This window comes from Dinoponera quadriceps, unplaced genomic scaffold (genome assembly GCF_001313825.1).
Source record: "Dinoponera quadriceps isolate SergipeBrazil2010 unplaced genomic scaffold, ASM131382v1 scaffold946, whole genome shotgun sequence".
NCBI lineage: Eukaryota > Metazoa > Arthropoda > Insecta > Hymenoptera > Formicidae > Dinoponera > Dinoponera quadriceps.
Genome location: NW_014555069.1, coordinates 73,956 through 83,736, shown reverse-complemented (window position 1 = coordinate 83,736; position 9,781 = coordinate 73,956).

The following is a 9,781-nucleotide window of genomic DNA, read 5'->3' as shown; positions in this document are numbered from 1 at the left end:
CAGTTGCTAATGCTGGTGCTGCTTTAAACACCGGGAACACTCGGTTGAGATTACAAATCTCGTTAGTCCGTCTGCGATTATGAAAGCACTGTTTGCGGTCAGTCTTCGAGTTTCTTGCGCGGAAACCGGATCGACTTTTTCGCAAATCAGTGCACATTTATCTCGCATTTTCACCTTTTCTTCATGATCAACGCGAGAGAGTGATTCTCGTGCTAATTACAGAAATCAGATCGCGAGACGATGATACAGCGAATTGACAAACACGCATGTTGTTTCGTTAACGCAACTTCGAAAGAAATTGGGTTAATTAGCATTCCCCGCGGTAGACTTCCGTTTCGCAGACAAGACCGTTTCGCGCGGCTCTTTTGTCTCGCCCACATACATCATATTTTTTCCCGGGGAACTCTGTCGCGATCTTGTCACTTTCGCGCGAAAATGTATATTGTTCGGTACAGTGAAAACCGCCCCTCTATTTTTCGCGCGGTTAAACGTGGAAGGAAAACGCGTCCGAAACGTCGACTGTGGAAAATAACTTTCCACTTTCCTGGCGTTTTATTCGCCGAGTCAAGTTCGCGCTGACTAATCTGAAATTTTCAGCGTATTCACATCGGCGGAAAGACTAGAAAAGGAACGGGGAAAAGGTAGACACGGCGTCGACCATTTTTCCGATGAAATTCCGATAATTTGTCGATTTTTCAGATGAAACTCCAGATAATTTATCGCGAGTGCAATACGCGCCTCTGGATCTTTACGCGACAACACCGAAATGAGAGTTAACGTGCGGTTTCTCTTCGCAAATTTATCGTCTCCTTTCTTCTTCTTCTTCCTCCTCCTCTTCCTCCTCCCCCTCCTCCTTTCCGCCGAGAGAAAACTTCTTCCCCGCCTTGGCTTAATGGCGAGTTTCCTTGCGCATCTCTCGGCGGTTCTTGTAATATCCCCGATCCAATTTATTCAACCGCTGCCTTGATTACTCGACGATCCTATTTGCTGCTCCCCAAGACTTCCGGTGGTTCACAATAAAATGTACTTTATTCGTGACGATAATACAATCCGAAATGGATGTTTTCTTGTGTTCTTCTGCTTTTTTTTTGGTAATCTTCATTAAGTCAGTTGTATATTTTCTTTCCGCTTGATCGATCTGTTAGCCACTTTCTCCGCCGTCGAAGCTACTTCGCCGAATTCTTGTGGCCGGAATACCGCTTTCGCACGAAGCAGACGAAAAGTCGATAAGTTCGCATAAAAATAAATCCTTTGGCGAATTCCAACAGATGTTTACTCGTTACTCCAAACAACCAACACGTGCACGTCCAATATTTTAGTTTTTATTCATTAAATCTCACAAAACTCTTTCGGTCGAAGCGACGTGTCGAGTCAAATCAGCGTCCTATCGTTTCCAATTCAATCGTTGCTCCTCGAGTTTCACGCTTCGAGCTCTCTTCGATTACCTTCGTTCCTCATTTTTTTTCACCGCACTAGATATCCAACTGTTAACTAAGCGTTGTAACACACTCTCGAAATGCCGGCGCTTTCGTCACTCGATTAACTTTCCACGGAGCGTCGCACTTTCGTAGATCCTCACCTCGGGCGCGAGAAATGGACGGGCGGGCTTTCCACGCGAGCTCCTCGCGTGCGACTCGCGTTCGCGCGAATGCCGGAGCGGGCGCACGCTGTTCGAACGGAGCGGATTTTCCTCGCGTGCGTGGAGAGTGAGCGACGTGCGGACGCGTAGCCACCTCTAAGAACGGCCGCGCCGGAGGAGCTCAAACTTTCCATTGAGTGAACGTCTGGTTCCGCAGTTCTGACTTCACTTCCGGTATCGTCCCACCACGAGGAGTCATTATAGACGCCGGCGGCGGTGGGAGAGAGAGAGAGAGAAAGAACGAGAGAACGTGACGGTGAGCGGAGAGGGATGAACGACGACAACGCGGGGAGTGATTGCCGGAGCGGGTGAATGAGACGGTTGAGGAAGAAGAGGAGTAGGAGAGATAGAGAGAAACGGGAGAAACGGTCGAGAGAGGCGGAGAGGTCGCAGAAGGGACAAGACCGAGACGCGCACCCGGGATAATTTATTCCGCGCTCATACGCGGCCGGGCTCCGCGACGCGCGTTCGACGAATATCAAGCTGCTTGCTCCGCGTCGCCGCTACCGCCGGCGCGATCTCCCGATCGCCGATCGTTAGATCCGTAGCCTGGAGAAACGCATACGCTCACGTCCACGACGAATTTTCGTTTTTCGTCCTCGTCGTGATGGATCGCTTCGTGTACGTAGCTTACGTGCGTAATCGCTCGCGTCGCCCTGCCTGTCGTGCTTGTCGAGTGAACAACTATGTTACGCGATTCGATCGCGGTGATTGTGAATTACCTTTTGTTTTTCCAATTTACACGGCCGAGTGGAGGAAGGGAGGAGGATATCAATTGTCTCGTGGTACCGATCGATGTGTCGTCGCGATGGCCGCTGCGGAGCGCGCGTGTAGTTTTGACCGGTACGCGCCACCACGTCGCTCTTCCCCAGCGGTTTTCTGTATGAAACCCGACGGGACTTCAAGTTTCTTAATCGGATGCTTCGCTATGGTCTAAGGATTAATAAAAAAAGTTTGCGAGAGAGGTTTCCTTATAATTCCTTTCGTGAACTTAATAAGTTAACGAAGTTACGAAGCGTAACGCAAGAAGTTTGCAGGAAGTTTAATCACTCCCGGACATATTTAATTCGATAACGACTCGTTTCTAATCTCGACCTGTCGAGAGACATTTGTAAATTCCCCGCCTTGACAAGAATCGACCCGGTCAATTCGGAAATAATCACCGGAACGGTCCTTGAGAATCGAAACGAGACACAAATTCGCGGCACGAATCCGATTCTTTTTTAAATCTGCCGTACACCATAATTTACTCATAAATGAGAACGTCGATACTCCGCGGGATTGAGTTCTCGCTCGTACGTACGGTCGATGTATCGATTTATTAATCCCTTCTGTTCTCTTTCGGCTCCGCGTCCAACAAGCTCGCGTCGCAATTACCAGCGACAATTTGACCGTGGAGCAACTTTGTATCCATACCTGCATTACGGATCGAATTAAGGCTCATGATTCGAAGAAGGAAAAGAAGGAAAGCCCGAACACCGGCCACTTGCTTCACGGTTCGGCGAGATTCCTACCATCGGTAATAACACGCTGGTGCCGCCCCGCGCCCACCGGACAGCGCAAAAAGAAACACGATTGAAACGCAGATTAGTGGCTGCCGATTGCGTAGAGAATCATTACCGTAGGATGTGGGGCACGGCGGCGACAAGAGCAAATCGAGCAGCTTTTCACAGTGACCGAGGAAAGTTAGCTCGCTCGGAAGAGCGAAGATCGAGAAGAGCTATGAACGACTCGATTTAATTCCTACCTCCTCGATCGCGACGTAGCCTCGAGTGCGTTGATCTTCGTGCCGTGCGAGACGGCTTAACTCGTTCCCATCGCACGCTTGATTTATTTCTAATACATATCGGAATTAAGTAGATCTCACGGCCACGATTCATGGCTTTCAATTAGAGATAAGGGATTTTAATTGGCGAGCTTTGCAATACTCACCAGCTTCTGTCACTCTTGTAAACGAGCGTTGTATCCAGTGCGATCGGCATCCGCGAAGAGTCACTTGTCAGATATCGATACACACGGGATATTTATATGGTAGCGGTAGCATGATTTATTAGCATACCGTGCAGGTGCGAAGCATTCCAAAATGATTTCACGCCGGCTTTGATAAAGATCCAACAGTTATTTACGTTCTCAATCGAAAACTCAGCGAATTGAAAATAATAAGTGTATACAGGCCCAATGAAACTACGAATATTAATAAATTACAAAGGCCACGCAGATGTTTTTAACGCTATTAAAACAAGGATTAATTAGCTCGTGATTGCTAAAAATCGAATTGAATCTGTATTAAGTACGTTTTGAATTGAAAATAATGCATAAGTTTTTGCTATCTTATCTATCACTTTTGGCTATCGCGATGGATTTCCACTGCCATGACGGCCGAATTATTATCTTCTTTCTTAGTACACTCCTCGGATCAATCAGTGGATCAGGTAACTCGTGGTTGTTCTTATCGGGAGAACGCGGATTTCACTTACGCCCACCTGTCCATTCCGCTGGTCGATTTTAAAACGCCTCTTTGAAATATCCTTCCGCATAAATTCTCGCTCGTCGTGCTCGCTCCGGGAACTATAATTACGTAAGTTTTTGTACGCGTACAACTCGCCGCTATTTCCAAATATGGGACTCGGCATAGAGCTGTAAAAGCCGCGTGACATCGCGCACGCACGCTCACCGCCGCGAGAATCGATTAACGATTCGCGAAGTCGATCGAAAGTCGTTGTCGTCGTCGTCGTTGTCCGAAGCCTAGAGCCAGCTATCGCGTACGCGTTTTAGTCGTTTCCTATTTTCTCGCCTCTTCCTTTTTCCCCCTGCGAACCCGTTCGACGGGCGATTCAGCGCCGCGAGTGCGGCCGCGCCGATATCCACGTTCGATGCTTGTCGATCCGGAATTTTTAACGAACCACATATACCCGCCGTACTTACCCTTTCGCAGCCGGCTTGATGGCCGCTCGCATCCACTATCGATTTCTGCCATCGAACCTGATTATGCTCGCGCGGAGGCGCGTGGAACGCGCCTCGAGATTATATACACGCGGATGGGAAATGCTTTCAAGGGAAGCCCGGGTAGAATAACTCCGTCCGACGGTGGTGTTATGCGGTGTATTATAATGTAGTTGCATACAAAGAATGTGTCCGAACGCAAAGTCAAACGCTCGCTTCTTATGGAGCAAGGTCTAGAAATGTCCCTCGCCAATTTCGGTGAGCTTCGGATATGTCGTAGAGAAGCCAAAAATAAGAGACGCGTCTTTTCTACAAGCGCTTTCTCGCACGCTCAATTGTCGAGAGTAAACTGCTGTTTACTTTAAATATTCGATTATCCGCTTATTATATTTAATGAATTAGATTTGATTATGATTATGAGTATCTCTTCAAATGCGCGATGAGAAAATATTTCACACACAATTTTTCGTGTACTCTGTTAATTGCCCATTTAGATTTTTTTAAATTCCGTATTTATTAACACAACCGCACCCCTTGCTATATTACTTTTATGAATTTTTATGAGGACAAAATTTTGATATTTTTTTCATTTTTATGAGAATAAGAGGTAAAGAGAATTTTACGTAATGGAATTCAACCGCGCACAATAAAATTATGTTCTGAAATCGCATTTTCGGAATACGGAGTTGTATGCGACTATTATGTATAAGTAGTTACAGACGCGTTAGGTCTGTCCCGCTTTTACTTCGCCCAGACACTGGCGCGTCTGAAACTACTTATGGGCGTCATGTTTCTCCTTCTTGTACGCGGCGATACTTCGCATATACGCATGTTCCCTCCATGAAATGAAGGAAAATTCACGAAAAAGAAACAATTATTAAATCTGTCCGGTATTTTGCAATTGCTGCCAAGTATTACTTAGATACGTTATGTGTATTGTATCATTATGAAAATATTGGCTCGCGTGGTATTTTGTTAGCAATAAACCTTTATTGAATTAATTCCCGATCACCGATATCAACGGAAAATATTAGGGAACATAATTTGCGTATCTGGTATACGCTTACGGCGCATTACGCCGTGCATTCTCTAGAATATAAATTATGGAAACATCACGACGGACAGGAATGTTCCATTTTCCATGAATAATGGCTCCGTATTACAATGCAGTTATATAACTCTCGTAGCACTGTTATTTCTCCATTTCGCCCTCGAGTTTCGTTCGTACACCTCATCCTAGGAGAAATTATCGCTAATAGTTGTAGCGCATTCCCGTTGCAATCTTCTTTATACTTTAAAATATGCGACAGTGTCGTCAGCTTGTCAATTAGAATAGCCCTTAACGATTTCCCAACTATTATGGAATTTATTTTAAATAAACTTTTTTCATCACCAACCGAAGTTTACTTCGTAATTAACACTCGCCAGGGTAATAAACGACACGAACATTTTTATGGAAAAAGATAACGATACGTCAAACATTTATCGAGAAAACATCGACTGGAGATTGCTTAAAAAGACCAAGGATAAAAAGTGTGACGCGCATCGTACAAATGATAATATTTGTAATTCTTATGACGCTCGATTGATTTATCAACCCGCGATTTCGACGGTATTCATAATGACATCTAATTTTCGATTCGAAAGACAACGGATCGGTATTATCAATATACCTTCTACCGATATTTTTCACTCCGTCACTCTCTGAGCTATCGCCGAAATAAAGCACGCGCTTTATTCTGTTGAATTTCCGCTTTCTTTTAGAATTTTCAATTCAAGTGAATTGTGCGCCGATCGCGCTCAAACTATTTAACCGGTTCGCTATCGGTTAGAAGGACGTCATGGAGAGATCCGCTGACGTCCAATGACGCCGTTCGTTCCTTCGTTCGTTCGTTCGCCGCCGTTCGCTCGTTTGTTCGTTCATTCGTTCGTTCGTTCGTTCGCCGCTCGTTCGTTCGTTCGTTCACCGTTCGTTCATTCGTTCGCTGCCGTTCGTTCGTTCGTTCGCCGCCTCGCCTGCGTTTTATTCATTCTCTTCACCCTTTATCGTCCGCTCGTTACTACGATGCACGGCGTGTACGTGGGAATGGCGACGAGACTTGGAATAGCGTTCGTCCAACGCCGCCGTACACGCCGCTGTCGCGTTCGATGTCGAGTTTACTCGTCGACATTATCGGTGGCTCTCATCGACTCCCAACGCCGGCGTTCCATCGTGACACTCGCCGCTCGAAAAAGGGACGCGTGCATACAGGGTGTTGAGAAAGTGCCGGCGAAAATACAGCGGGCCGAGTAGAATCGGAGAAAAATTAAGAAAAACAAATTTTAATGAACGAAAATTTCGAGAGACTAGCTGATTTTAGATACGGACTAACGTCGATCTCTAGAAATCGACGAAAAAGCGAATCATGATCCCGTGTTATTTATCGTCTGGGCAAGAGTCTTAATTAAGTCGACGTTGGAAGAAAAATGCTAATCCGTTCGGAAGCGTAAGTTCACGTATAAGGCAATGCGATCGAAGAAGCAATTGAAGTTGTATGTATAGTCGGCGGCGGATGGGGGAGAGAGGGAAGGGTTGCCACATTTTTCACTTTGATGAGTTTCAGCTCAGATCACGGGTGAAAATCGTGCTATCGCCTTGGCGATTTTCGTTTGTTGCGAAGCACGGAAAATAACATGTCTTTGTCAAGGCGGAAGAACATAGATGCGCACGACATCTGGAGCTTGGCAAATCTCCTCGATCTCTTTAATGCTTGTGGTGATTAACTTTTTACGTGCCAAGGGCGCTGTAGCGACACCGTTCAAAATTTGTTATAAAACTCTGTTTTTCGGAATTAAAATCTGAACCTAAAAAAAACTACCGCCAGTTTAAAAACTGACTTAAAATCGCGGCGTTTTCAGAGTTTTACGAGAGATTTTTAATGACGTCGCCACGAAGCGCTCTCGAAGCGCAAAAGATCAACCTCGTTAACCAGAAAGCGTCAGTAAGCTGGTAGAAAGCTGCGACGACTACTCGCTCGAAAATGGACTGCGGGATCCGCGAGATGCTACACTGGCAAGATCGCGCTCAAGAAGACACCCCACATCTGCGAATGCATACGCGCGGCCAGCCGATGCGGAACGCCGCACATTTCTCAGCACCCTGTACACGCGGCGAAAACGCGGCGAACGATCAGCGCGTTTACGAACTCCGCGGTCGCGATACAGACTCACGTAGGCGATCGTGCGCGATCATACTCGATCGGATCCGCCGTTGGAGTGTCCGACGATAATAATCAAATGTCGATGGGGCAAGGGAGGAGTGCGTCGTAATACGGCGCGCGAAAATAAGCCGCGCGCGTCGTGCGCCGTGGGCGTCGCGTCGCAGACAGATTTCGAATGTCTCGTATTTCGCTGTTGCTCGCGCCGATGGATCGATAGGATTCCTTATCGTCGTTAGGCTTTATCCTCATCATTGTCGTCGCGTAGGCGTCTGGTAACGCCCGACGAATTTCGAGTGGGTGGTGGAATGGCTGCGGTGGCGGGCCGTTGTTCCGTTTCCGGCCTGATGCCCGACCGTCACTCGGAAATTGAAATTGTCCCTGAATTATTCGGAGGATATTGCGCTATTTGGGAAGACGCACAAGTAGCCGGGGGATAGTTACGGACTACACCGGTGACTGATCGCTTCGCAATTCTTTCGGCACACTTTCCGGACTTGTAACGCCAGTTTCCAGCGACCCACAATGGCACCCGCTGCTAACGTCATTTTCCACCGGCGGCAACTGAGCACTCCCATGCGCGCACGTAGGATACCAACCGATTAAATCCCTTGTATTACACGTACTTACGTCCCTAACGGTAATTTAGTGGAAGACGGGAAACATCTAGATAGAAGACGCGGCGAATACAGTGGTCACACACGTCGTAGCGATGGGAACTGCCGAGGGTATAGCTGGTAATAATAGAAAATGGCGGGTCCACTTTCGGGGCGGATACTATTGACCGAGGAAGACGGACGCAACGGTGGCCGTGAGAAAATACGTTAAGGAAGAAGAGGATGAACAGGAGGTGGTGGAGGAGGATGACGACAACGACGACCAGGAGGAAGAAGAAGAAACGTAGAAACCAATGTGTGCGCGTCACGGTAAAGAGCTTACCGGTGGTGGTAGGTGGGTCGACTGAGGAACTAGACTCTACTACGAGTGCACTTAGGCGATTCAACCATGCGTGCTTCCCCGCCGCTTCGCGAGCGTCACAGGTGAGCTGCGAGAAGAGGCGCTCGCGGAACGAGTCCTGGTTGCAAGGAACGCGCGGGCGCGTGTGTGGAAAAGGAAGGAGGACGGAGGACGGCAAAATAGGAAAAGAGTGAGCCTTTAGCTCGCTAATCGCTGTTGCGCGCTCGTCCCGAGATCGAAAAAGACAGGCAGTGCGCGCACGCGGTATACAGGGTGGCTCAAAGTTGGAGTCTTGTCAAGGATCTTTTAACTCTTTGTGTGCCGGTCCTCCGCATAGCTCGGCGTCTAATAATGACGCAGCGAATACTCCCGCCGGCACTGTAATTTCCCCCCCGTAAGAGTGTTGCGCGCGACCCTTAGCTACGGCGTGGAAACTATACATCCAAATAGTATACGAAAAACACATCGTAAATATATACGTATTTCACTCCACGTCCTTGTCGGTGCGTCGGTTCATAAGCGCGCTCTTATGAGGCCATTAGAAGCAATTCACCGATCCATATCTATCATTTTCCGTTAACGACTTTAAATATCACCTGTGCACTGTCGAGGCAGTCTTATATGCGTTGCGTTACTGTTATCATCGTGACGTTTGACGTTGCACTGCCTTATTATATGTATCTAGAACTTGCTCCAGAATAATGAACAGATTGCCTCTTTCTCTTTCCGTTTTTCTCTCTCTCTCTTCTCTCTATAATATTTATTACCTCGCCAATGACGTTGCACGCCCCCGTTATCGCAGCCTCGCAATCGCGCAATATGTGACAACTAAGTACACACAACGAGCCGAAAGAAAAATATGAGATTTATGATTAACCCGTCGTGCGCGTCGAAGAAGAGGAAGGCCAGGGCTGAACCAAGGAAACGGATCGCTTTACGCTACGGTGCACTCGCAGTTGTTAATCGAAGCTCTCTAGCCCTCCTCCTTCGCCGCGGGAGGAACGAAACTGTGTCGATACTATCAGTAGGCATCGAGGGGGAGTGA